Here is a 27900-nt window from a genome sequence, read left to right on the forward strand (position 1 = left end):
GTAATTATAATCAAAAGCTGCAAAGTAACTAGTAACAAGAATGAGCCAGTCTTTTGAACGGCTCTTTGAAAAGAACGGATCCCAGAGATCCGGCTCTCTTCAAAGAACCATAAATCCCATCTCTAGGTCAGACCAACGGAACGACAACTTATGCTCCTCTCCAGAAGGTCTACTCTAGGTGTTGGAGAAGATCCTCTCCTGAAGGTGCCCGGTGTTGGAGAAGATGACGAATCTTATCGTGTCCATGCTGATCCTGGCTGTTGTCGTCTGCCAGACGACAGGACAGGGAGGGGAATACAAACAACTGGACCCTCGCATGAAGAAGTTTGTTGATCTGGCTATTATTAAAGCCAATACAATTATAGACCCTAAGGCAGGCCATCTGAATTTCCTTGCAAGTGGAGAGAATTACAATGAGGTAACCTTCTTGATTAAAATGTATTCAGATTTTGTACTTATTAGTTATAAATGGTGTGATTATTTTTCATGAATGTTAGCTTCATGTTAAACACATGTCAGAGCTGCTATAATGTACCAGTAACTGCTGGAATGGCCTGCGGACTGGTTCAGACTTCAGATCAGAAATCAAACTTATATGCAATCCAGAGTGACAAGTAAAATAACATGTTTGTATGGGGTATGGTTAGACTTGTAAGTAGAGATACAGTATAGAGCCCTATTTTTGTCCATGTCTTATCCCTTATCCCTATGACCCTTTTTTAACTTTATTTTTTACTAGTTCAAAAATCTGATCCGCTAGTGATTTAAAAGTTTTTCAAAATAGTAAAAACTATACTATGACTGCTGCTCTTAGTTAAAAGAAAATGTGGTTCATATATGTTGGGAGGCATACGGGTATAGCCTACACATGTACACTGTCTCATGTCTGCCATGTTCCAATTCAGCAGTGAACAGAGAAGGAAAAGTAAACCACAGATTGTTTATGTTGGGTTATTTCTTGCTCTCTTGTAGGTCAATTCCCATGTGAGAATTGATGTGCGTTTAAAGAATACAAACTGCAAAAGGTCTACCGCCGCAAATGAACACAGACATCGCCCTGGCTGTAAATTCAAAAAGGTGTGTGTGTGTGTGTGTGTGTGTGTGTGTGTGTGTGTGTGTGTGTGTGTGTGTGTGTGTGTCTGTGTGTTATACATTTCAACAAGGCAAAGCATTGAAATTGACTGTAATTTGTACTTTTGAATTCTTAAGTATAAATTTGACTCAACAACTTTCACTAGTTGAGTAATATTTGACCAGAAGTACCGTATCTATATGTGTGTTCACCACTGGTAAAATATGTGCAGATTAAACCAGCAGTGTTTAAGTTGGCACGTGCACACATAGACATCAAAGCAGGCTTGAGCCCCAGCCCTTTTATCTGAATGTAAAAAGTGCCCTCTCCAGACCATGAATGCAGTTTTTACTATGGTGAAAGAAATGCAAATGCCCTCTTTCCATGGCATACCTGAAGGCAGCATTCAAGAGCATTGCCTTGTCCAAACTCTCCTGAAGAAAGAACTGCCCTCTCGGTGTAGAAATTAATCTCCAGTATTGACTTGATAACGCTTAGTTCAGTGTGGTATTAAGCACTGAAAATAGCCGACCTCCAAGCTATTTTCGATATTTTCACCTAAAGACCCTTTTAGAAATTTCAGCCCCTGCCTCTCTAACACTGTCTGCACGTGCCTGGTTGAAAGTGGCTGTTTTGTCCAATCTGTCTGTGTTTACTCTCTGTCTTTCAGTACCAGGTTTATTGCATTGTGTGTAGCAAGGATCCGAACACCAGCGATCCTTACATTGATTGTGTTCGCAAAAAAGACGCCCAACCGGTAAACATCTCTTTACATTTCTAAAGTCTGTTATGCTTGTCTGTCTTGTCACTATCTGGGCTGTATTTTGATTGTCTTAAGTACCAGCTCTTATGCCTTAACCTAAAGGCCTGTCCATACTGTCTCCGGCCACCAAACTTTTTGTTGGAGAGGTCCGACTTTCTGACGTGCAGCTTTCCGAACTCTAAATTCGAGTACTGTTTTTCAGAAGATGCGAGTGACGTAATTTTTGTAGTTGAACCGGACCTTTCCGACGAAAGGTTTGGTGGTCGGAGACAGTATGAACAGGCCTTTAAGGTAGGGCATAAGAGCTGGTACTTATGCCCTACAACTCATTTATTTTACAACTAAAACTAACTTTCTTAAACAATTTATTACTTAAAGACATTGTGCCGTGATTTCCCCCCCCACAACATAATCATCAGGTATTATGATTATTTTGTTTTTTTATTTTTTCAAAAAAGTGTACAGCAAGTGTTACAATTATGTATTTATGTGGCCACACCCACCTGTTCTTTAACAGTTTGGCTGCTCTCGGTAGCCAAACACGTTCACAGACGAGATAAGGTTTCCATGGTAACCCGCATCTCAGACGCTTGCTACGGGTGCTGGTGAAAGAAAAAACTGCATACGTCATGACGCAACGCAGCCAGAAGCAACCGAGAGCGGCCATTATCCATTGACTCCTATTCTATACTGAAACATAAAAACGGCTTTATCTCGAAATAAGGTGCAAATAACGCCGAGGAGGCCGAGATCAGCTTGTCTTCACGGCGACACTATGCCGTGATGGTCGGCCCCGGTTAGGATTTTAGTTTTCGCGACCGTTTGTAAACAAACAGACGTCCATCTTGGATCATCAGTGTACACCCACGTGCACACGCACGGAGCTTCCGGGGCTCTTCAAAATAAAGCGTAAGTGAATGGTGGCGTCCTGAGTGTTAAGGATGCCTGTTTGTCAGGTGGGTGGTGAACCACATATGTTGCTAGATGGTGAAACGAGGAGGGGATGACTTGACAATGTCATTATACCGGTGTATTTCAATTGGGCCACACCTGGGGGTCTATTAGAGTAATGTTAACTCCATAGACACATACAAAACAGAACAAGTACAAAACTATGGCACCACCTCTTCAAGTATGATTATGATGATTATTATTATTATTACATGTTGTACTTCAACTATATTACACATTTACCTGTTGTTTTCTTTCAGCGGTATCCTACATGGAACAATATCTGTCCTCCTCACTCGGGCCCAGGGCGTCGACTCCCTGGCGAGAGCAACCCTCTTTCATCGAGCTTGAATCCAGGCGGCGATGCGGTGGTGGTAGAGGAAGGCAACACAACAGGAACGAGTTTAAATGTGACCGCTGATCAGGAAAACGTGATGAAAACGAATGCCTCTGATTATGAATTCAATTATGATTATGAAGACGCAGTCGTAGACAAAGGTGGTGACGATGACACTGGAGATACATATTATTGAACATGAATACACTTGTTAAAGCCACAGATAGAAAAGGAAGGAGAAGACCGCTTGAATGCTAATACCGTCGTTGTCGGGTGGAAACCTTTTATGTTCAAAACCGCTAGTTTTGCATTCATCATTTTAAAAATGATTTGAAATAGTGAAAATAGACGATCTACAAGCACACAACAACGCCTCGCACCGCGAGGCATTGTGTGCTTGTAGATCTGCTGTTTTCACTAGTTTTGTGTAACAGTCTTGTATGATGAAGCAAAAAAAAAAAAACTTAGATACAAGGTACAAGCTTTCTGCCCGACAGTGACAATATAATAATACGTTCACTGTGTGTGGCCCCCGCTTTTCATATTAATTAAGTAACAGGGGGATGAGTTTGTATTGTTTTGCATAATGATGATGTGTGTGTACATGTAAACAGAGCTATTAAAACAGGAAACATGCTGTTTCCATATGTAGAAAATAATCTGAACTCAGAGGGTGTGAAACAAGTTATGAGATAAACTCATGCAGGGCAATATTAATCAGGGAGTATTTTAAAGTGTATTAAAGCAGCACTGTGTCACTTTTTAACGAAGACATTTTAATTTAGTCCAATCTGTAAGTAAAGTAAATTGTACTTAACTACAGTACTTAAGTAAATTGCTTAGTTGACACACATCCTCCCCAAATCACATGCTGCTCTGAAGGAAGCTGCTAGCGAGGAACCTTGTTTCCTCTGTGGATAAAAATGTAGAATCTCTTTTGAAACAGCTCCAGCGGGCAGGTGCACACATAGACATCAAAGGGGGCTTGAGCCCCTGCCCGATTATCAGTCTGTAAAAATTGCCCTCTCCAGACCATGAATGCAGTTTTTACTGTGGTGAAAGAAATGCAAATGCCCCTCTTTCCAAGGGCAGCGTTCACGAGAATTGCCTGAATTTGAATCCAGCATCTTATTTTGAAAGAATTGCCCTCCTTGTGTAGAAACCCATGCCGTCACGTCACATCTCCAGTATTCACTTGATTGTGCTTAGTTCAGTGTGGGATCAAGTACCGAAAATAGCCGACCTCCAAGCTCACAACGCGTCGCAGCGCGATGCGTTGTAATTTAAGCTTGGAGGTACGCTATTTTCGATATTTTCACCAAAAGGCCCTTTTGGAAATTGAAGCCCCTGCCTCTCTAACATTCTCTACACGTCCCTGAGCGTACAGTATAATAACACAAAATTAACTAAGATAATTATAGCCTCCAAACGTGCATTGTAGTAGGCCTAGGACTGACAACTGCCCTGGTTTCATCCAAATGATCAGATCTATGCTGAGCATTATTCTGTTCTATTTCATTTTTGAACATATTTTTTTTCAACATTATTATACTGTACAGTATGATCTATGATTAATCAACTGCTAAGCTTAACTGTCTGCAATAAAAGCGCATCTACAATTTGCCTCTACTCTCATCTCGTCAGGCAGTATCTATTTTCAGTGTTCGATTAATGTTGGATCTTTTTGAGCAGTAAAATATTACAGTACTGTAGGTCCTGCATGCTTATGAGGTTTGCTCTAGCAATTCAAATCAGCATTTCCTTGTAGTAAAATACTTGCTTGTAAATGCTGTATATATTTCCATACAACCACATCAACACACTCACAAGGAGGGGAGTCACTGTCAGCGCTGTTGGGATTCTAAGCTGTATATTTTCAGGTCACAGTTAGCTACATTTAGGAGATAAACTTTGTTTTTTGATCAGCGTAAATGTTCTGTGACAGCAGAGGGGAAGATGATCCAGAGTCTTGTACTGAACTTTCCAAGGAGATAAATCTATCATCTGTCGCACAGACCAGTCAGATTGTGTTTCTGGTAATATTATTGTCTACTCATTCTGTATGTCCACCACAAGCCAGCATGGCGATGACCTCTGATACTGTACTGTAATATGATCATTTAGGGGTGTCTTGGATGAAAAGGTAACTGATATTAACAGTGGTGACTTGAGACCTCCCAAAAAGTTTGTAAACCACTGCGCTGGCCTGGACCTCACTTTAAAGGCCCATTACCACTGGGCCAGATAGCAGATAAATAAATCTCTTTCTCCAGATATTTTTCCATTCAAAGTGGATGGTACTGTAGATACAGATAAAAAAGAATACCTGCCACAGATAAAAGAAATATCTGTGGCAGGTATTTTTTTATCTGTATCTACCATCCACTTTTAATGGAAATATATCTGGAGAAAGAGAATTTTTTTTCTGTTATCTGGCCCAGTGGGAATGGACCTTAAAGGTGTTATTGAAGGTGTGTTAATCGCCCCGAAAAATAACATTATGATACAGTTATACCGCTTCTATACCTTTTACCATAGTGTTCCATAGCGCCCTGTGTTCATATTTAATTCCCAATTAAGTTCAACTCTTAATCCCTTTTTGTTGCACCTAAAATAAACAACATAAAAACTACTTCCTCAACAATTTTCTGACAATTTATATAAAAAAAAAGTTGGGGAAGAAAGGATAGAATAAAATGGTTGTTGAAAATAAAAATGAAACAACTGGATCAGCTGACTGTGTAAACTGAGTGGATAGGCTAATTGCTACTACACAAACTCAAACCACTGTTTGATTGCTTCTCAACAGTATCTGTGCAGTTACCTACAGCCACTCACTTGCTCTGCACTCACTCTGCCTTCCTTCTACTCCCCACCAATCACCTTGCAGGAAAAAAGATATCGCTCTTCTTCTTCTTCTTCTTCTTCTTCTTCTTCTTCTTCTTCTTCTTCTTCTTCTGCGTGGCGTTTTATGGCGGTTGGCATAATATACTTATATTCTATCCCACAAACCAGTTTCTTTAATACATCTAAACACTGTGCCTCTTCCCACATTATCTTCTGCTGCACTGATTATTATATCACTCTTAACCAACCAATTACATTTCCCCAAAACACTCAAGATAGGTTGTCTCTTAAAGTGACACAGCAATGTTGCATTGAAATGCACTTTGAACTAAACAGATGGCCTGAAATAATGTATATTGGGGACTGCCCATAAGTCAGAAATCTCATTAGTCCTACATCTCATTAGTCAGAAATCTACAAATTTAGTTAGGGTTATGTTTTAGGGTTAGGTTTAGGCATAGTTTTACTGAGGTTAGGGTTAGGGTTATGTTTAGGTTTAGGCATAGTGTTTTTCACCAGGTTAACAGGCTGTAAGAACAATGAGATTTCGGACCAAGCACCAAATATATTAAGTGGCCTGGGGCTACACAGTAGCTTGCAGTTATTCTAGCTTGCAGTTATTCAGTCGTTGGGTGGAGAGTGGGTGGAGAATGGGTGGAGAGTGGGTGGGTCTTGTAAGAACAGCTTTTTATAGCTCACTGACCTCAAGACCATAACATGTCAGCAAGTAAAGTCAGATCCCAAGGAAGTCCGACCAAAGGAGATGTCGTCCAACAGCTTTCCAGCTGCTGCGTCAGAGGAGGAACAACCACAGATCAACCAGCGAGCCATGCTGAAGCAGCCTGTGATAAAGTTACACAGAATAGGTGTGTGCATGTGTTTATGTCCCCGTACTCTTTTCTTTCATCTTCTATAGAAAGCAGAAGTACAGAAATGTTTTGTCGGCACTCTGTGGACTATATAAGCACTGTTTGTGTGTGTTGTGCGTGCGTGCGTGCGTGCGTGCGTGCGTGCGTGCGCATGTGTGTGTGAGAGAGAGAGAGAGAGAGAGAGAGAGAGTGAAAGAGACAGCTGCAAGGAGATTCAGTCATCAGGCCAGGAACCAGCGTAATGTTCCAACGGCCAATCTATGCCTAGCAGTTGCTGCTGCGGTCCTAAATTTAGAACATGAGTTGGTGATACGACACAGCTTGTACACCATCCCAGTGGCCTTGTGGTTAGAGTGTCCACCCTGAGACTGGGAGGTTGGAGTTAGATCCCCGGCCGGGTCATATCAAAGACTATAACATAGGACCCAACAACCCTCAGTTGCAATAGAGTCCGACTGCAGTACGCAGAAACCCAGTAGGGGCGGGACAAGGAGGGGGCGGGATCGAACTCGAGGTGTCCATTTCTTAAAGGTACATGACGCTCTGCATGAAACTGAGACAGGTTTGAACAAACTTACTTCCCCCTGCTCTGAGTCAAACTAATACATGACAAGCATTTAACTTTCTCCTTTTTCTCAATGATTATATTATAAAATGAATATGATTATTTAAAACAAATATTAGAATGACAAGCATTTAACTTACTCCTTTTTCTCATTGATTATAAATTATGATTATTAAAAAAAAAAGAAATTAAAAAGCAGATATATTTAAAATGTGCCGTGGGACCCCGGTGGAGGTCCTGCGGGGGTCCCTCGCCGCCGACAACAGGGCAACCGCAGCGGAGGTCTGTGTTGGCTGCCCTGCAGGGGTCCGTGTCCGTCGCCGGCGGTGGCGGCGAGGGACCCCGCAGGGCGGCCGACTCACGGCACCTCTCACGGACCTCCGCTGCCGTCACCCCGTGGTCGGCAGCGAGAGACCCCCACAGGGCGGCCGACTCACGGCCACCGTGCGGGGGTCCGTCGCTGGCGACCCTCCACCCGGGTCCCATGGCACCTCTCACGGACCTCCGCTTCGGTCACCCCGTGGTTGGCGGCGCGAGACCCCCGCAGGGTCGCCGACTCACGGCCACCGTGCAGGTGGGGGGATCCCTCGCCGCTAATATTTATTATTAAAAGTTATTTTTCATAGGAAACGTTTTCTTTTTATGTAATGTTATTTTCTAGTGTTGAATAATGGTTTGAAGAGTCATTTTCGGCAATAAGAATGAATGCAATACAGTTATTTATTATTAAAAGTTACGTTTCATAATGAAAAAAAAAAGTTTTATTTTTTGGGAATGTTAGTTTCCGACCGTGTTCAATAAAGGTTTGAAGAGGAATTCAAAGTCCACTTTTGGGACAGAGCAGCGTGCATGTGACATTACTGCCATGATTCTATTGGATAGTATGAACCGTCTGAATCCGCCGCCCGCCCCTCCTTGGCCCGCCCCTACTGGGTTTCTGCGTACTGCAGTCGGACCCGTCTCCCCTGTTTGGCACTCAGCAACATCAAGGGTTTGATTGGGGTGTCATGTCTCTGACTATGTTTCTGTCTCTCACTCTTCATCTCTGTCTCGCATTGTGTCCATCCACTACATGTACAGCAATTGACCATATTCACCTGGCGACCATGTTTGAAATTTTCATTGAAAACTGATAAGACAAATTAGAATACACTTCCCACAATGCTTTGCGTGAAGTGGGCAGTGTCACTGCAGACCAGAGGCTCTGAAGCAGACTACAGGTGTGACCCCGCCCTGTGGCATTCCAGTGCGGCCCATTCTGTCCTATTGGTTGGAGGTTGAACCCTGCCCCTTGGTCTCATCAAGGCTTTTCCCAGCAGCTTGGCTGCTCCTAGCAGCTGGCCTACAACTTAACTGATGAAAACCTTATGGAAACGTTATGAAAACTTTAAGCTTATTAGGACAACTTAAGGGAAGCTTCCCTTATCAAAACACGTGACTTCTATAGGGAATGAATTGAACGGAACCTTACCCCTGCCTCCCCCCAGGTTTTTGATAAAACCTACATGTGTGTCGGTGGCCCAAGGCTCCCGACACACATTTAGGTTTTAAGCCTTTGCCAAATCCTGGGGGGAGGTGGGGGTTAAGGTTCCATTCAATTCATTCCCTATGGAAGTCACATGTTTTGATAAGGGAAGCTTCCCTTAAGCTTTCCTTATGGCTGGATTTAAGGGAAGAGGTTTTCATAAGGTTTCCATAAGGTTCTCATAGAGTAAGTTGTAGGTGAGCAGCCAGGTGCAGCCAAGCTGCTGGCAATAGCCATGATGAGACAAAGGGGCAGGGTTCAACAGCCAACCAATAGGACAGAATGGACTGTGCTGAGATGCCACTGGGCGGGGTCTCACTTGTTTGGATACGTTTTGGATAAGGTAAGGTTTTGATTAGTCATATCACTTAACTGTCTGAACACACTCTGAGAGTAAATTGTCACTTTAAAAATGTGTAGATCAAATCATGTATACACTATTCAGGGTGTATAGTGAAAGTAGCCAATCTAGTTTCAGTCCACAGACAAACATCTAATCTATCTTTTGGGTCTTGATCGGAAAAGTTTGGGAACCACTGATCTAGAGTGCTTAATCATTCAGTGCCAATGACGTCTCAATGACGTCTTTTTTCAAAAGCCCTGGGTGCCAATGACGTCTTTGACGTCTTTTGTGTTTTTTGTATAGAAAAAAACTTTTTTTTCCCCATTTTTTAAAGATGTCAAAACAAAACATTCAAACAGCTCTATCTCTGGAACCATTTGTCTGATTGACAAAATTATTTTGCCACTGAATCACAACAACTGTGTCTGTTATAAATACATATATAAAAAAACATTTATTTTCATTGCATAGTAAAGAAAAACATACAAAATCGTGGCACATCTACCTTGGGGGCCATTTTGGCCCAGGGCACAGAAAGAGTTAACAACCTTGACAACCTATCTTTCCATGATGGAACCTCTGTGCTGATGGATGGATGGATGGATGGATGGATGGATGGATGGTGCAGAGCCCATGATGTTCTGCTAAGGCAATGGTTCTCAACCTGTGTGGAAATTGGAGATTAAATTAATGATGTGTAACATTGTTTTCTCACTCAACAGTAAACAAACCTGCATAAAGTTTAAGTGTATAGACTAGGTTATCTGCACATTTCTAAAGTGAAAATATAAGGACTTCTTAATCAAACTGTCAAATATTATAGGCGGAACATGTGAAAATACTGTAGCCTATGTTTTAGTAACATGTTTATCTATAAAGTTTTTAGCCATGTTCAGCCATTTTCACAATAGAACCATGCTATACAAAATGTAATGCCTCAACTGTTGGTGCTCATCAGGGTGGGGGTGCCCAGTTAAAATATGTGTCCCAGCACAGCTGGCGGCTAGTCATTGATTTTTTTTTCTTCATTTTCATGTTTTCATTTCATTTGAAAGCTGGGGATCATAGCTACAAAATGATATATTGGTTGTGGAGATTGACCCAACAGTTTTGAAGATATGGCTTTTAGAATGATGCCATGCTGAAATAGTACTTTTGAGATATTCAAGTTTTAAATAAATTTCTAACCTGCAATGACCTGACTCCGCCACATGGGGAGCAATCTTCAATTCAATCTTCAATTCAAAGAAGCTTTATTGGCATGAGAACACAAACGTTTATACAGTGGTGGAAAAAGTACCTACATTTTATAATTAAGTAAAAGTATCAATTCTGCAATGTAGAATCACTCTGTTACAAGTAAAAGTCCAGAATTAAAAATGTACTTGAGTAAAAGTACAAAAGTATTGGTATCCAAATGTACTTAAAGTACCAAAAGTAAAAGTACAAAATGTTTGAAAATAGCAGATCTACAAGCTCACAACGTGTCGCACCGCAATGCGTTGTGAGCTTGTAGATCGGCTATTTTCAAATAGCCTTGGTATAACATAGGGCTAAAGTGGTTTATGTATGTTTCAAACTTTAGTTATTGCTTTGTAGATTTTGATTTTAACAGTCCAAAACATACATTAACCACTTCAGCTGTTATTGTAGCCTATACACATTTTGGCCATTTGAAAATAGCTCACATTGTGAGCTTGTAGATCTGCTATTTTAAAATATATATTTATTTAATACCGGACTTCTACTTGTAACAGAGTATATCTAAATTGCTGTGGGCATATACTTTTACTTAGGTAAATAAGATTCTTCCTATAGTGGCATAAAGTTCTATGGGGCACCCGTTTTCGTCAGTCCACGTTGCTCTTAGGGAAGCTACGTGCGCAACACCGTAACTCGTGCCCTATCTAAATTGGTCGGGCTAAGTGTGCTAACTGTTCATGTAACATAATCAGTGTTTGTGTAACTTCAGTCAGAAGGATAATCTGACGGTTCTGACAGACTTAACCGCCTCGCGTTGTGAGCTTGTAGAAGAGCAACAATAGAGTTGGGTCGCCGTTTTATTCCATGTGTAATTGTGTATACCATGCCTGCATTAGCCTGCAGCTAGCGCTAGCTAACGTTAGCGTTAGCCGTTAGCCACTCATCAGCCAGTCATCCAGAATAGTCTAATAAGTCAATTTTCCAACGGCGAGTGAACGATTGTATTCCGTGTCCTTCATGGATTTTTTTCCCCTGGCTGTCAATGTTTTTATTGTCCAAAAAGAAAACGCTCTGAACGTTAAAACTAGATAGTTTACGATCATGACACTGAGTCAATGCTAAGCAGTGACAACAAAGGACTCTCCTCGCATCCGGCTCAGGCAGGAAATGGAACGGATCCTTTTTTTTTCCAAACTCGAGAAGAAGAACAGCGCCAGAACAGCGCAATAATAAATAAATAAATAAATAAATAATAGATTAAATCATTATAACAACGTAACGTGGTTCATTTGGAACATACGTGGCACTACATGAACGGGATAAATACTGTGGTTTGCAACGCTAGGTAATGGAGTCCCGATTTTACCGCATTTGACTACAAAGGGCTGACAAACTGAGGCTTGATTAAAAATAAACAAACATTGTAGCTACATGGCTGGGAGGACCAACAGAATTATGTCCCGATCTCTCACATTAATTAAAAAAAGTCTTATTTACATGCAGAGTTAAGCTCTGGCGTTTAAGTGAAATGTAGCCTGATATTTATGAAATACTTTTGTGGCTTTATCAAATTTTAAAGAAAAAATCACACCTGTGTGAACTGAGCGGTGGTTGTGGTGTGTGTGTGTGTGTGTGTGTGTGTGTGTGTGTGTGTGTGTGTGTGTGTGTGTGTGTGTGTGTGCGCACACGCGCGCTTGCGTGTGTGTGTGTGTGTGTGAGAGAGAGAGAGAGAGAGAGAGAGAGAGAGAGAGAGTATTGCAGTTGATGCTCAGACTAGACTCAACAGCACCCTCTCTGGTCACTGAGTGGTAGTTCAGGCTACATACACACACGGATACACGGATACACGGATACACGGATACATACACGGATACATACACATGGCCATGCTAAGGAGCGGTCTACCACCGCTCAAAAAAAAAAGAAAAGTTATTTCAGCTGTGGTCTAAAGTGGTACCATGCGAAATGACTGCCCCTGGGTGAGATTCAGACACATATGACTATTTGAAAAGGTTGAGAACCACTGTGCTAAGGCATTTCGTGAAGGGCCAAACAACTCCTCCTTGGAACTAGTTAGAGCTGTGAACCTCAAACTGTAGGTACTCCCTTTTGTATCTGCCAGGGTTGCTGACAAACTGCACACACAGCAACTTTTAGATCCTACTCTTATAGATAAAAATCACAAAAATTGGTAGATATTGGCGCTATAGCAGGCTGACTCGTGATTTTACCTATAACTCCACTGAACAGTGTAAAACGTATGCACGCTCGGAAGAGCACTGCTTCTAGTTTTAAATATTAACTAAATGATAGCAACTGTATATGCTGTCCAATGACTGGCAGTTGCAGTTGCCGACCCTGTATACAAAAATAATCTGTATTAACTGAAATATGTGTCTAGTCCTATGTATGCAAGATACGTTAGAAAGAACAGAGTTGCTTTAAAATTTAGAACATTATCAGTTGCATGTTATTACAAATTATTTCATTTTTTTCTCTCTCTCTTTCTCTCTCCTCAATCTCCATCCAAGATGTTTTTCCTGCCCAACTACCACTGACAAAACACATCTACAGCAGAAACAGTCGACTCAAACATCGCCAGAGAATGAATACAGGCGAGAAGCCCTACCACTGTGAACAGTGTGGGACAAGGTTCAGCCAGGGCAGTAATCTCAAACGACACCAGAGCATTCATACAGGAGAGAAACCCTACCAGTGTGACCAGTGTGGAAAACAGTTCAGCCAGAGAGGTCATCTCAAATATCACCAGAGAATTCATACAGGAGAGACACCCTACAACTGTGACCAGTGTGGGACCGGTTTCAGCACAAGCTGTCATCTCAAACGTCACCAGAGAATTCATACAGGAGTGAAACCCTACCACTGTGACCAGTGTGGGAAACAGTTCAGCCAGAGCAGTAATCTCAAAGATCACCAGAGAATTCATACAGGAGAGAAGCCTTACAACTGTGACGAGTGTGGGACAAGGTTCAGCCATAGCAGTCATCTCAAACTTCACCAGAGAATTCATACAGGAGTGAAACCCTACCACTGTGACCAGTGTGGGAAACAGTTCAGCCAGAGCAGTAATCTCAAAGATCACCAGAGAATTCATACAGGAGAGAAGCCTTACAACTGTGACGAGTGTGGGACAAGGTTCAGCCAGAGCAGTCATCTCAAACTTCACCAGAGAATTCATACAGGAGAGAAACCCTACAACTGTGACGAGTGTGGGACAAGGTTCAGCCAGAGAGGTGATCTCAAAACTCACCAGAGAATTCATACAGGAGAGAAGCCCTACAACTGTGACCAGTGTGGGACAAGGTTCAGCCGGAGCAGTCATCTCAAACTTCACCAGAGAATTCATACAGGAGAGAAGCCTTACAACTGTGACGAGTGTGGGACAAGGTTCAGCCAGAGCAGTCATCTCAAACTTCACCAGAGAATTCATACTGGGTCAAAGCCCTACAACTGTGAAAAGTGTGGGAAACGGTTCAGCACGAGCAGTCATCTCAAACTTCACCAGATAATTCATACAGGAGAGAAACCCTACAACTGTGACGAGTGTGGGACAAGGTTCAGCAGTAACAGTGAGCTCAAAACTCACCAGAGAATTCATACAGGAGAGAAACCCTACAACTGTGACCAGTGTGGGCAACAGTTCAGCCAGAGAGGTCATCTCACAACTCACCAGAGAATTCATACAGGACAGAAGCCTCACCACTGTGACCAGTGTGGAAAACAGTTCAGCCAGAGAGGTCATCTCAAACTTCACCAGATAATTCATACAGGAGTGAAACCCTACCACTGTGACCAGTGTGGGAAACAGTTCAGCCAGAGAGGTCATCTCAAAAGTCATCAGAAAATTCATATAGGATAACAGCCTACCACTGTTACCAGTGTGGGAAATGGTTAAGTGTGAAGTGCTTCCCTTTTCCTCTGATGCCCAAAAGGCCCATTTTTAATGCCCTCCCCAAGGGTTAGGGTTTGCCCTTATCAAGAAGAACCTTTAACAAATAATAATAAAAAATGAAATAATAAGTGTGATAATAATTATTACCCTTATAACCAGAAAATAGTGTTCCTACTGAAACAATTGTGGGCTCGCTTTAAGCAAAAAATAATAAACTAAAAAAACAACACACAACCATGGCATGTGGCAGGATTAGGGAGACCATTATTTTCAGCCGCTCAAACCGGGACGTGAACCAATGTTGCCTATGTAACCCAGGTTCCAAATAAGAGTCAATTATATGGTGATAAAAAGTCAAATGAATGACTACCTGTTATGCATACTGGTTTAAATAACTCATGGTTAATTCATTGCATCACATGATCTTGTTTAAAAACAACAATAAATAGTTGGTTCATCTACAGTAATACATATGCTTAAAAAGGTTGTAATTTCATGATATATGGTGTAAAATGTGCTAAAAACATTTTATGTGTGAGGTTAAAAAATCGGGCTTGAACAAATCCCTTTAAGAGCACTCCACTATAAATGGAGCACTGCCCCTTTAAGAGCCTCTTCTTCCTGCTACAGACAGTGTGTGATCAACAGCACAGAGAGTGAACAGAGGAGAAAAACGTCTGATAAAAGACAGTTTTGAACATTTATTTTCGACATTTCAAGTGTTATTTTGTACTTTATGAGTGTTTGAAGGCCTAGCCAGGTTAGCAAGTGTTTAAGTCAACAGAATCCTATGCTTGAGAGAGACAGCAAAAACGAACTTTGTTTGCTAACAGCTAAAGCTAACTGGCTGCTGCAGCTGACCAGCAGCTGAAGACAGACAAGAGAGATAATGAGTGGGTTCCTCTTCGTGTGAGGCAACACACAACATCAGATGGCGAGCTAGTGGAGACCCAGGAACTGAACTGAATCTACAGAAACTGAAACATCTATTGGACCACCTGCAAGGTTTGACCCAAGTGACTTGACTCTGACTGACTATCATTTTTGAACAGAACTCTGACTAACATTTTTGAAAGGATACATTGGACCAAGAAACTGAACTGTTTTGATCTACTGTGTTAATTGAACACACTAAGGAAGAGCTACATTCTGAAAAAGTGACATTTCATTTGAAAGGTTTACATTGACAATATTGCACTGATTTGATCATTGTTTTTGTTGTTGATTGATATTGTATTTTATTTTATTATTTTCTTTAAAGGTTTAACTTTAAGGACATTTAAGGTTAAAGGGGGGGTTTAAAGGTACTCTACCTCACTTTATTGAAAATATATATTTTTGTTTAAGGTTAAAGGGGAAGTTTAAAGGTACTTACCTCACTTTACTGAACCATTTATTTTTTGATTGATACTTACCTACAGTATTTACATGCATCCTGAATAAGGTCATTAAGGTTAAGGGGAGTTTAAAGGTACTTACCTGACTTTTTGGGAACTTTTATATTTTGATTGAAAGCTGCTGATTTACCTGAACAAGGGATTTATTTTTTGAAGGTTGTTACCTGATTACCTGAGAAAGGGAATTTAATTTAAAGGTGTACTTCACTTACCTGGTCACCTGTGGAAAAAAAGGGTTAACTGTACTCACCTGTTTACCTGAAAAGAAAAAAGAAGGGTTAACTCAAGAAAAGAAAATAGCTGAAATAATAGGACTTACCTTTTAAAATAGGCTACAAAACAAAATAGAATAAAGACTGACCGGTCATAAATAGAACAAAACTTAGTTTAACTGAACTGAACTAAACATTTGGTTGATAAACTAAATAGAAACTAAACTGTGAACCTGAAAACCTACTCTACACTAGAAGTGGTTGAATTAAGGGTTTTTGAGAATTTCCTACCTACCTCCATCACTGTACATAGTTTTATTGAATGCATTCTACTTTTGCCATTTTTTTCAGTAAACTGTCGACATATTATTCACGTTTAAGCCTTTGTCTCTGGTCTATTCTTTTAGCCACCTCCTCACGAACCTAGAGTGCATATCCATGAAGCGTATATCCTAGTCCAGTAGCATATATATTAGTTGCCTGTGATACAGTGACACGAGTGCTACATAAATCTTGGCGAGCTAGCCAGGAGGTGGCGCTGTTGCAACGAGCTAGTAATAATAAGCTTAGAGACCAGAGACCTTAAACAGTGTTAAAGATGGAGGAGGTAATTCAGAACAATGGTGTAAAAATCCCAAACTCTATTCTAGTTAGTGGGTTTACTAACACAGGAGCAGACGAACACATATTTGATTTTCTAAATAAGCATGGCTTGATTGAAAGAACAATCAACTTGATGATTCCGATTTTCCTGGGCAAGCTATAGTAGAATACTCAAGCGGTTCGGCTCTACTATCATTTCCGCAATTGCCCCATAGCTTTAAAAGTGACACTCACGCTGAACTCACGATCCATATCAGAGCCTTATCAGATGTCTACACACCCTCAGTTAGCAAGACAGCTACTCAGACTTACCTTTCAGAGTTAAAGAATATAGCAAGACTAGCTGGTAAAGACTTTGCCGCTGTCCTCAGAGAAGAACTGTCTGCCATCAGTGGAGCTGTTGACCTGCATGACACGGAAACCCACAGCGAAGGCATTAACTCTCCTGATACCCAGCATCATGCTCCAGAAGATACTGAACAAGTTAGCCCTCTACCCAGTACAGTTACAGAGCAACATGTTCACCCCAATCGGAACTGGTCTTCACAACCAGCCCCCTTCAAAGAAAAGACCCAGCCTGCTTTGAATCTTTCTGTGGTTAATCCACCTGAAATACAGAAGGTGATAGTTGAGCACATAGTAAGAAATGAGGACTCTGCTATGCAGGTGCATGCATCCCTACGACTGAGACCCTTCTCTGGGCGTTACCCTCACCCCAACAATGAAGTAGATTACGAGACATGGCGTTCTAATGTGGAGCTTCTTCTTAAGGACACAAAACAGTCCGACCTGCACAAGTCACGTAAGCTCCTCGAAAGCCTCTCCTCGCCTGCTATTGACATAGTGAAACACCTGCCACCAGAATCTCCTCCGAATATGTACTTGGAGATCTTGGACTCTGCTTTCAGCACCGTTGAAGACGGAGATGACCTCTTCGCGAAATACCTGAATACATGGCAAGAACCTGCTGGTGAGAGACCATCAGCTTATCTTCAGAGGCTGCAGGTGATGCTTAACACCACCTTCAGGAGGGGAGGTGTATCTGCAAGCGACCTTGACCGGCAACTCCTACGGCAGTTTGTTAGAGGTTGCTGGGACAACACCTTAATATCTGAACTGCAGTTAGACACTCAACAAAAGAAAGATAACCCACCTACATTTTCTGAACTTCTCATGTTACTCCGCACAGCAGAGAACAAGAGGATGTCCAAAGCAACACGCATGAAACAGCACTTTAGTGCATCAAAGCCAAAAGTGTCATCCCAGTATCAAGGTGCTTATGTGCAGTCCTGTGAAGATTACACCCCAACAGGAGCCCATTGTCCTGATTCCAGTTCTGATATCCAAGATCTAAAAAGACAAATAGCTGATCTACAATCCCAGCTCACAAAATTCACCCAGAAAGACAACAGCAAGAAACAAACCAAACCGGCAGCTCCAAAGTCGGCTACCACAGGATCCCCAATTGACACTCCCACATCTCAAAACCCGCAGTCCCACAGCCATAATGCAAAAAACAAAAGCAAAAGGCCAAGACCCTGGTACTGCTTCAGATGTGGAGAGGATGGGCATACCAAAGCCCAATGTGAAAGCGAACCAAACCCCACTCTCGCTTCCTCAAAGAGAAAGCAGCTGATAGAAAAGCAGCTAGCATGGGATGTTGAAAACGGTACCCCACAGCCTGATAATTTAAACTAGGGGCAGTTCCTGTTGGGGGGCAAACGGGAACTGGAACACAGACAAAGTGTCCCAAACAGAAGCAGCGCACCGCCAACATGTGCTCTCATGCCAAACGGCAGTCAGTAACTATCCCAAAAGGACTGGTTGGAGCGAAGTGCACTGCACAAGTTACTATAAATGACCAAGATTGCAACTGCTTATTAGATACGGGTTCTCAAGTAACGACCATCCCCAATTCATTCTACCAAGAAAACCTGTCCCATTTACCGATCAACTCATTGAACAACCTGCTTGAAGTGGAGGGAGCTAATGGTCAAGATGTGCCTTACCTTGGCTATGTCGAAGTTACCATCAAGTTTCCAGAGAGCTTACTCGGAGTAGACATCGAAGTCCCCACTCTAGCTCTGATTGTGCCTGATATGCGCTCCACTCTATCATCAGTGTTGATAGGCACCAACACTTTGGATGTTCTTTATGAACAGTATGCAACCAATGCACCTCAGAACTACGAGTCGCTGCCCTACGGCTACAAAGTTGTCTTGAAAACCCTTGAAGTCAGAAGTGTACAGTCTGTAGATTCCAGCATGGGAGAAGTCAGACTGCACAGCAGAGACCCTGAAACCGTCGCCGCGGGTCAGACCAAAGTCCTTGAAGGATCAGTGAGCTGCAGAAACTCAAATGCAGTGAAGTGGGTGACAGTGGAGTCCCCAAATTCAACGTCCTTGCCAGGTGGCATGCTGGTATCGAATGGCCTAGCAAGTTTAACACCTAAGCTGTCACACTGTATACCAGTCATTCTGAAGAACGAGTCTGACCACGATATCATCCTGCGTCCAAAAGCTGTGATAGCAGAGATACATGCCATCAAAAGTGTGCAATCTATCAAATCCCTTGGCCCAGATCCCCCAAAGTCTGAACATAAGCCGAAACTCACCCTTGACTTTGGAAACTCTCCAGTACCCAGTGAGTGGAAAGAAAGGATAACCGACAAATTGAATTCTATGCCAGAGGTGTTTGCACTGCATGATATCGACTTCGGTCGCACAGACAAAATAAAGCACCATATTAACCTCAGTGACGAGACGCCATTCAAACACAAGGCGAGACCCATACACCCGCAAGACATAGAAGCTGTGCGTAACCACATCCAGCAACTCCTCGATGCAGAAGTCATCCGTGAGTCTGAATCACCTTTCTCCTCACCAATTGTAGTTGTCAGGAAGAAGAGTGGCGATGTCAGACTATGCATTGACTACAGAAAACTGAACCTGCAAACGGTGAAAGACGCCTACGCCTTACCCAACCTGGAAGAATCATTCTCAAAGTTGACTGGATCCAAATGGTTCTCAGTGTTGGATCTCAAGTCTGGCTTCTACCAGATTGAAATGGAGGAAGTGGACAAACAAAAAACTGCCTTTGTCTGCCCACTAGGATTCTTCGAGTTCAACAGGATGCCTCAAGGGATAACAAACGCCCCTAGCACGTTCCAGAGGCTCATGGAGCGCTGTATAGGAGAGCTGAACTTGAAACAAGCCTTAGTCTTCCTGGATGATGTGATCGTTTTCTCCTCAACATTGGAAGAACACGAGGAAAGGCTGATGCGAGTGATCAACCAATTGAAAGAATATGGCCTGAAACTCTCACCAGAGAAGTGCAAGTTCTTTCAGAGCTCTGTCAAGTATCTAGGCCACATCGTGTCTGAGAAGGGTATTGAGACAGACCCTGAGAAGATAGCAGCACTCAAGACCTGGCCAAGACCCAACAATCTAAAAGAACTAAGAACATTCCTTGGCTTCTGCGGCTACTTTCGCAGATTCATTAAGGACTACTCAAAGATTGTGAAGTCACTCAACCAACTCACAGCTGGATATGCGCCGCTGAGAAAGCACACAAACGCTGCAGCAAGTGCTAAGAAGTACCACAATCCAAAAGACCTCTTCGATGACAGATGGACCTCTGATTGCCAGACAGCGTTTGAGACCATAATTGAAAAGCTGACAACTGCTCCTATCCTTGGGTTCGCTGACCCTAAGCTGCCCTACACTTTACACACAGATGCCAGTACTTCAGGTCTCGGTGCTGCACTCTACCAGGAGCAACAAGGAGAGAAGCGAGTCATTGCCTATGCAAGCCGTGGATTGTCAAGCTGTGAATCCAGGTATCCTGCTCACAAGTTGGAGTTCCTTGCCCTCAAATGGGCAGTGACCGAAAAGCTGCAAGATTACCTCTATGGAGGACCATTTCTTGTTGTCACTGATAGCAACCCATTAACATACATCCTTACCACTGCTAAACTCGACGCTACGAGCTACAGATGGTTGTCTGCTCTGTCAACGTTTGATTTCCGACTACAATACAGAGCCGGGAAGCAAAATCAGGACGCAGACGGGTTGTCCAGGCGCCCACACAGCAGGTTACCTGATGACGAATCCTCACAGAAGGAGCTGGAGAGGATAGAGCAATTCACAAAAAGACACTTGTTGGAAAATGAAGATGTGAATGAAAACACAGTCAAAGCCATCTGTGAGAAGCACTTAGTTCACCAAGTGACCGACGATGATCCCAGGGAGTCAATACCCAACACTACCTTTGTTGTGTCACTTGCTCACCATCCGAATGCTCTCCCAGAAAGCTTTGAAGAGGAAGATCAGCTTGGTGGCTTACCTGTCATTCCCCTGCTTACACCAGCTGAATTGAGAGAGAAACAGCAAGCTGATATCTGCATCCGGGAAGTGCTAAAACAAGTGGAGACGGGAGAGAAGCCGCCTCCATCCCTCAGAAAAGAACTCCCTGAACTCTACCTCTTGTTAAGGGAGTTGAACAGGCTTGAAGTCCTAGACGGTGTCTTGTATCGAAAGCGACAAGAGGGCGCACAAAGTTACTTACAGCTTGTGTTGCCTGAAGACCTGAGACCCTCAGTCCTAAGCAGTCTACATGATGATATGGGCCACATGGGTGTGGAGAGAACCCTAGATCTGGTTCGGAAACGATTCTATTGGCCCAAAATGGCTGCAGAGATAGAGATCAAAATCAGAACCTGTAACCGCTGCATACGGCGAAAAGTTCTGCCACAGAAGGCTGCACCCCTCGTGAACATAACAGCCACAAGACCCCTCGAGCTGGTGTGCATGGACTTCCTTAGTCTAGAGCCAGACTCCAGCAACACCAAAGACATCCTGGTCATCACAGACCATTTTACAAAGTATGCAATTGCCATTCCCACCCCGAACCAAAAGGCCCGGACTGTTGCCAAATGCTTATGGGATCACGTCATCGTCCATTACGGAATTCCAGAGAGACTCCACAGCGATCAAGGTCGGGACTTTGAGTCTCGCACCATAAAGGAACTGTGTGAACTAGCTGGTATTCAAAAGGTTCGAACAACCCCATATCACCCGAGAGGGAACCCCGTTGAGCGTTTCAACAGGACCCTGTTGAATATGCTAGGTACCCTGGAGAACCAGCAAAAGAGCCGCTGGCGAGAGCATGTTAAGCCATTAGTACATGCCTACAATTGTACAAAAAATGAAGTTACTGGTTTTACACCTTACGAACTGATGTTCGGGCGACAACCGAGATTGCCAGTGGACATAGCGTATGGTCTGCCAGCCAATTACCAGCCTGGCTCACACTCACAATATGTCCGCAACCTGAAAACTCAACTTGAAGCAAGCTACAGAGTTGCAATGAAGAATGCAAAGAAGACAGCGGACCGTAACAAAGAAAGGTTCGACAGACATGTTGTTGAATCCACCTTGGAAGAAGGCGACAGAGTCTTGGTTCGAAATGTCCGACTTCGAGGCAAACATAAGTTGGCGGACAAGTGGGAACCAGACATATATGTCGTAGTGAAACAGTCCGGAAATGTTCCAGTCTACGTAGTTAGACCTGAAACCAAAGAAGGTCCCCTACGAACACTTCATCGAGACCTGTTATTGCCATGTGGTTTTCTTCCTATAACTCCAGTTGAAGTTGAAACAACCACAGAAAAGATGCCCAGACGACCGAGAACTCGCCAGAGCCGAAGAGATGAGGACCCAGATGAATCAGAAAGAGACGACTCTGATCTTGAAAATTGTGATCTCACTTACCTTTATGGTCATGGAGACCTAGTGGTAGAAACCCCAGGGTTCGATCCTACCCCTGAAACGGTCGAACCTGGCACAAGGAACACTGAGTCACAACGTACGCCAGTGTCCACTGTTGAACACAACCCTCCAGAGGGAGTAGCCAGTGCTTTCCCTGAGGGAGTTCTAGTGGCACATGCTGACCTAAACCTACCCGAAACAAGTCCTGCTGAGAGCAACTTACCTGAAATGAGTCCTGCTGAGAGCAACTTACCTGAAACGAGCCCTGCTGAAAGCGACTTACCTGAAATCAGTCATACTGAAAGCAACCAACCTGAAACAGAAGAGGATGATGAGGAACAAGAGGACGCTGTTCCTGATGCTGCACAGACAGAAGATGATGAGGCACAAGAGGAAGCTGTTCCTGATGCTGCACAGACAGAAGATGATGAGGCACAAGAGGACGCTGTTCCTGATGCTGCACAGACAGAAGAAGATGCAGACATTAACGACCATGATGACAATGACGACAGACGAGACATAAGAAAGTCTACTAGACATAGGGAACCCTCAAAGAGATTTACTTATCCTGAATTGGGTAACCCATTAGTTACTGTAGTCCAGTCCCTGTTCCAGAGCTTAAGCTCAGCGATTACAGACTCCTTGAATGATCCCTGGAAACGCGTAGATTCAGACATAATAACAATATAGTCTATTGATACCATGCACGAGGACGTGCATGAGGAAACGAGGGGAGTATGTAACCCAGGTTCCAAATAAGAGTCAATTATATGGTGATAAAAAGTCAAATGAATGACTACCTGTTATGCATACTGGTTTAAATAACTCATGGTTAATTCATTGCATCACATGATCTTGTTTAAAAACAACAATAAATAGTTGGTTCATCTACAGTAATACATATGCTTAAAAAGGTTGTAATTTCATGATATATGGTGTAAAATGTGCTAAAAACATTTTATGTGTGAGGTTAAAAAATCGGGCTTGAACAAATCCCTTTAAGAGCACTCCACTATAAATGGAGCACTGCCCCTTTAAGAGCCTCTTCTTCCTGCTACAGACAGTGTGTGATCAACAGCACAGAGAGTGAACAGAGGAGAAAAACGTCTGATAAAAGACAGTTTTGAACATTTATTTTCGACATTTCAAGTGTTATTTTGTACTTTATGAGTGTTTGAAGGCCTAGCCAGGTTAGCAAGTGTTTAAGTCAACAGAATCCTATGCTTGAGAGAGACAGCAAAAACGAACTTTGTTTGCTAACAGCTAAAGCTAACTGGCTGCTGCAGCTGACCAGCAGCTGAAGACAGACAAGAGAGATAATGAGTGGGTTCCTCTTCATGTGAGGCAACACACAACATCAGATGGCGAGCTAGTGGAGACCCAGGAACTGAACTGAATCTACAGAAACTGAAACATCTATTGGACCACCTGCAAGGTTTGACCCAAGTGACTTGACTCTGACTGACTATCATTTTTGAACAGAACTCTGACTAACATTTTTGAAAGGATACATTGGACCAAGAAACTGAACTGTTTTGATCTACTGTGTTAATTGAACACACTAAGGAAGAGCTACATTCTGAAAAAGTGACATTTCATTTGAAAGGTTTACATTGACAATATTGCACTGATTTGATCATTGTTTTTGTTGTTGATTGATATTGTATTTTATTTTATTATTTTCTTTAAAGGTTTAACTTTAAGGACATTTAAGGTTAAAGGGGGGGTTTAAAGGTACTCTACCTCACTTTATTGAAAATATATATTTTTGTTTAAGGTTAAAGGGGAAGTTTAAAGGTACTTACCTCACTTTACTGAACCATTTATTTTTGATTGATACTTACCTACAGTATTTACATGCATCCTGAATAAGGTCATTAAGGTTAAGGGGAGTTTAAAGGTACTTACCTGACTTTTTGGGAACTTTTATATTTTGATTGAAAGCTGCTGATTTACCTGAACAAGGGATTTATTTTTTGAAGGTTGTTACCTGATTACCTGAGAAAGGGAATTTAATTTAAAGGTGTACTTCACTTACCTGGTCACCTGTGGAAAAAAAGGGTTAACTGTACTCACCTGTTTACCTGAAAAGAAAAAAGAAGGGTTAACTCAAGAAAAGAAAATAGCTGAAATAATAGGACTTACCTTTTAAAATAGGCTACAAAACAAAATAGAATAAAGACTGACCGGTCATAAATAGAACAAAACTTAGTTTAACTGAACTGAACTAAACATTTGGTTGATAAACTAAATAGAAACTAAACTGTGAACCTGAAAACCTACTCTACACTAGAAGTGGTTGAATTAAGGGTTTTTGAGAATTTCCTACCTACCTCCATCACTGTACATAGTTTTATTGAATGCATTCTACTTTTGCCATTTTTTTCAGTAAACTGTCGACATATTATTCACGTTTAAGCCTTTGTCTCTGGTCTATTCTTTTAGCCACCTCCTCACGAACCTAGAGTGCATATCCATGAAGCGTATATCCTAGTCCAGTAGCATATATATTAGTTGCCTGTGATACAGTGACACGAGTGCTACATTAGCACTCGTGTCACTGTATCACAGGCAACTAATATATATGCTCAGTTCAGTTTCTTGGTCCAATGTATCCTTTCAAAAATGTTAGTCAGAGTTCTGTTCAAAAATGATAGTCAGTCAGAGTCAAGTCACTTGGGTCAAACCTTGCAGGTGGTCCAATAGATGTTTCAGTTTCTGTAGATTCAGTTCAGTTCCTGGGTCTCCACTAGCTCGCCATCTGATGTTGTGTGTTGCCTCACATGAAGAGGAACCCACTCATTATCTCTCTTGTCTGTCTTCAGCTGCTGGTCAGCTGCAGCAGCCAGTTAGCTTTAGCTGTTAGCAAACAAAGTTTGTTTTTGCTGTCTCTCTCAAGCATAGGATTCTGTTGACTTAAACACTTGCTAACCTGGCTAGGCCTTCAAACACTCATAAAGTACAAAATAACACTTGAAATGTCGAAAATAAATGTTCAAAACTGTCTTTTATCAGACGTTTTTCTCCTCTGTTCACTCTCTGTGCTGTTGATCACACACTGTCTGTAGCAGGAAGAAGAGGCTCTTAAAGGGGCAGTGCTCCATTTATAGTGGAGTGCTCTTAAAGGGATTTGTTCAAGCCCGATTTTTTAACCTCACACATAAAATGTTTTTAGCACATTTTACACCATATATCATGAAATTACAACCTTTTTAAGCATATGTATTACTGTAGATGAACCAACTATTTATTGTTGTTTTTAAACAAGATCATGTGATGCAATGAATTAACCATGAGTTATTTAAACCAGTATGCATAACAGGTAGTCATTCATTTGACTTTTTATCACCATATAATTGACTCTTATTTGGAACCTGGGTTACACCTAAAATCGGGACCCTAAAAGCAATGCATGCGTTACCGCGCACGCAAGTGCCCATTCTCTAACGTTTGTGCACATACAGGCCATTGGTGATTGACAAACAGCCTCAGATTTGAATTCAGACACTCAATGAATGTTGTCAGGTTTTCTGATTGGTTAGGTGAGCATGTTTACATGAAAAGAGCATGATACATGTCTATGCAACCACTGAAAACATATAAACCTGGACAATTTTGTAGTGAATGTTGAAAACCGGGACATATTAGTGTTTTAGAGATATTCGTCGGCACACCGGGACACGCAGCTTGAAAACGGGACAGTCCCGGCCAAACTGGGACATCTGGTCACCCTATGCAGGATATGATCAATATTGACACAACAGCCCTGCCAATGTTTTAGCTTAATGACAGTTATCACACTGAACTAACCTACCCTCACACATTCTCTCAAGACAGAGTCTGATAGCTTACGCATTAGACTGTCTCTAACCTTGACAGAATTGGGGATTGTTTCCCCTACAGAGGGCACGACCCAGTATGGAGACAAGCCACGCTTTGCCCAATCAAATGTAGTGGGCGGGATTTAGAAGTGTGTTGCATTTAGGTTTCCCCCTCTGACTGGAAACAAAGGAAATGCATCTTTCATATTCCTTGTATAGCTAAATAAATCCCTATGTATAGACAAGTGAATTGTCCCATTTAAATATTCATTGACCCACCCGGTTTTCCACACAAGTTCAATCTAAATCAATGGGTTTCACATTGCCACTTTCAATAATTTGCACAATCAAAGAACGCTTTTGGAAATTGTTGTGCATAATAACAATAGAATGAAATGGAAGGAAGAATGGCATAGGCCTACAAACTACATTTGTTATTCTACAGTAAAGTGCAGCAATATATGAATTAGATTATAGTGTACTTAGTAAATGCAAACTTTGCAACTTCTACATTTATGCTATACTCATCTAATATAAGGCTACATTTATATTGGTGCACTTTACTGTGGAATAACGACCAAAAACATGCACACTCTCACTCCCGCTTTTCATATATTAATTAAGTAACAGGGCGATGAGTTTGTATTGTTTTGCATAATGATGATGTGTGTGTACATGTAAACAGAGCTATTAAAACAGGAGACATGCTGTTTCCATATGATAGAAAATAATCTAAACTCAGAGGGTGTGAAACAAGTTATGAGATAAATTCTTGGATGGCAATATTAATCAGGGAGTATTGTAAAGTGTATTAAAGCATCACTATGTCACTTTTTAATGAAGACATTTTAATTTAGTCCAATCTGTAAGTAAAGTACATCTTCATATAATTGGTCCTCAATAATGTTCAAGATAAACTAGCATCATTCTTTTCTACTTGGTCTGTGTCTCAGAGGAGGGCTGTGGGCAGGTCAGAAACCCATCGTCTTGTGACATCAACGATGGAGATTCCAAGCTAATAGATAATGCTGGCTTTTTCTACTCCTGAAAAGTTAATAATCAAATAATAATAATAAAAATCTAAATGTATTTTCAAGAATATTGTTTAAAAAAAAATCTGTCAAACGATGATTTCACAAGACTATGGATTTCTGAACTTCCCACAGCTCTCCTAAGAGACTTGGACCGATTCTTTTTTTCTTTTTTTTTTTTTTTTAAGTAAATGTTACTTGACACACACTGACACACATCCTCCCCAAATCACATGCTGCTCTGAAGGAAGCTGCTAGCGAGGAACCTTGTTTCCTCTTGAATAAAAATGTTGAATCTCTTTTGAAACAGCTACAGTATAATAACACTTTGTAAAAATAACTAAGATAATTATAGCCACCAAAGGTGCATTTTAGTAGGACTGACAACTGCCCTGGTTTCATCCAAATGGTCAGATCAATATGTTTTTTGAACATTATTAGACTGTACAGTATGATCTATGATTAATCAACTGCTAAGCTTAACTGACTGCAATAAAAGCATATCTACAATTTGCCTCTACTCTCATCGATTAATGTCGGACATTTTTGAGCAGTAAAATATTACAGTACTGTTAGGTCCTGCATGCTTATAAGGTTTGCTCTAGCAATTCAAATCAGCATTTCCTTGTAGTAAAATACTCGCTTGTAAATGCTGTATATATTTCCATACAATCACATCA

At 41.8% G+C, this 27900-nt stretch overlaps 1 long non-coding RNA gene across 2 annotated transcripts; it reads left to right on the top strand.

The window, feature by feature from the left end:
• The first annotated feature begins 127 nt into the window (after positions 1 to 127).
• On the top strand, positions 128 to 27746 carry LOC308299541. 2 transcript variants are annotated; one of them, XR_013962785.1, is made up of 5 exons: positions 128 to 418; positions 973 to 1077; positions 1743 to 1829; positions 3047 to 5347; positions 5583 to 5755. It is a non-coding gene; the product is annotated as an uncharacterized lncRNA (long non-coding RNA). The 2 variants fall into 2 exon arrangements; XR_013962786.1 differs by lacking the exon at positions 5583 to 5755 and adding an exon at positions 27531 to 27746 and having other exon boundaries at positions 133 to 418; positions 3047 to 4504.
• Positions 27747 to 27900: the final 154 nt, after the last annotated feature.

This window comes from Nannobrachium achirus, assembly GCF_963921795.1.
Source record: "Nannobrachium achirus genome assembly, chromosome: 15".
NCBI lineage: Eukaryota > Metazoa > Chordata > Actinopteri > Myctophiformes > Myctophidae > Nannobrachium > Nannobrachium achirus.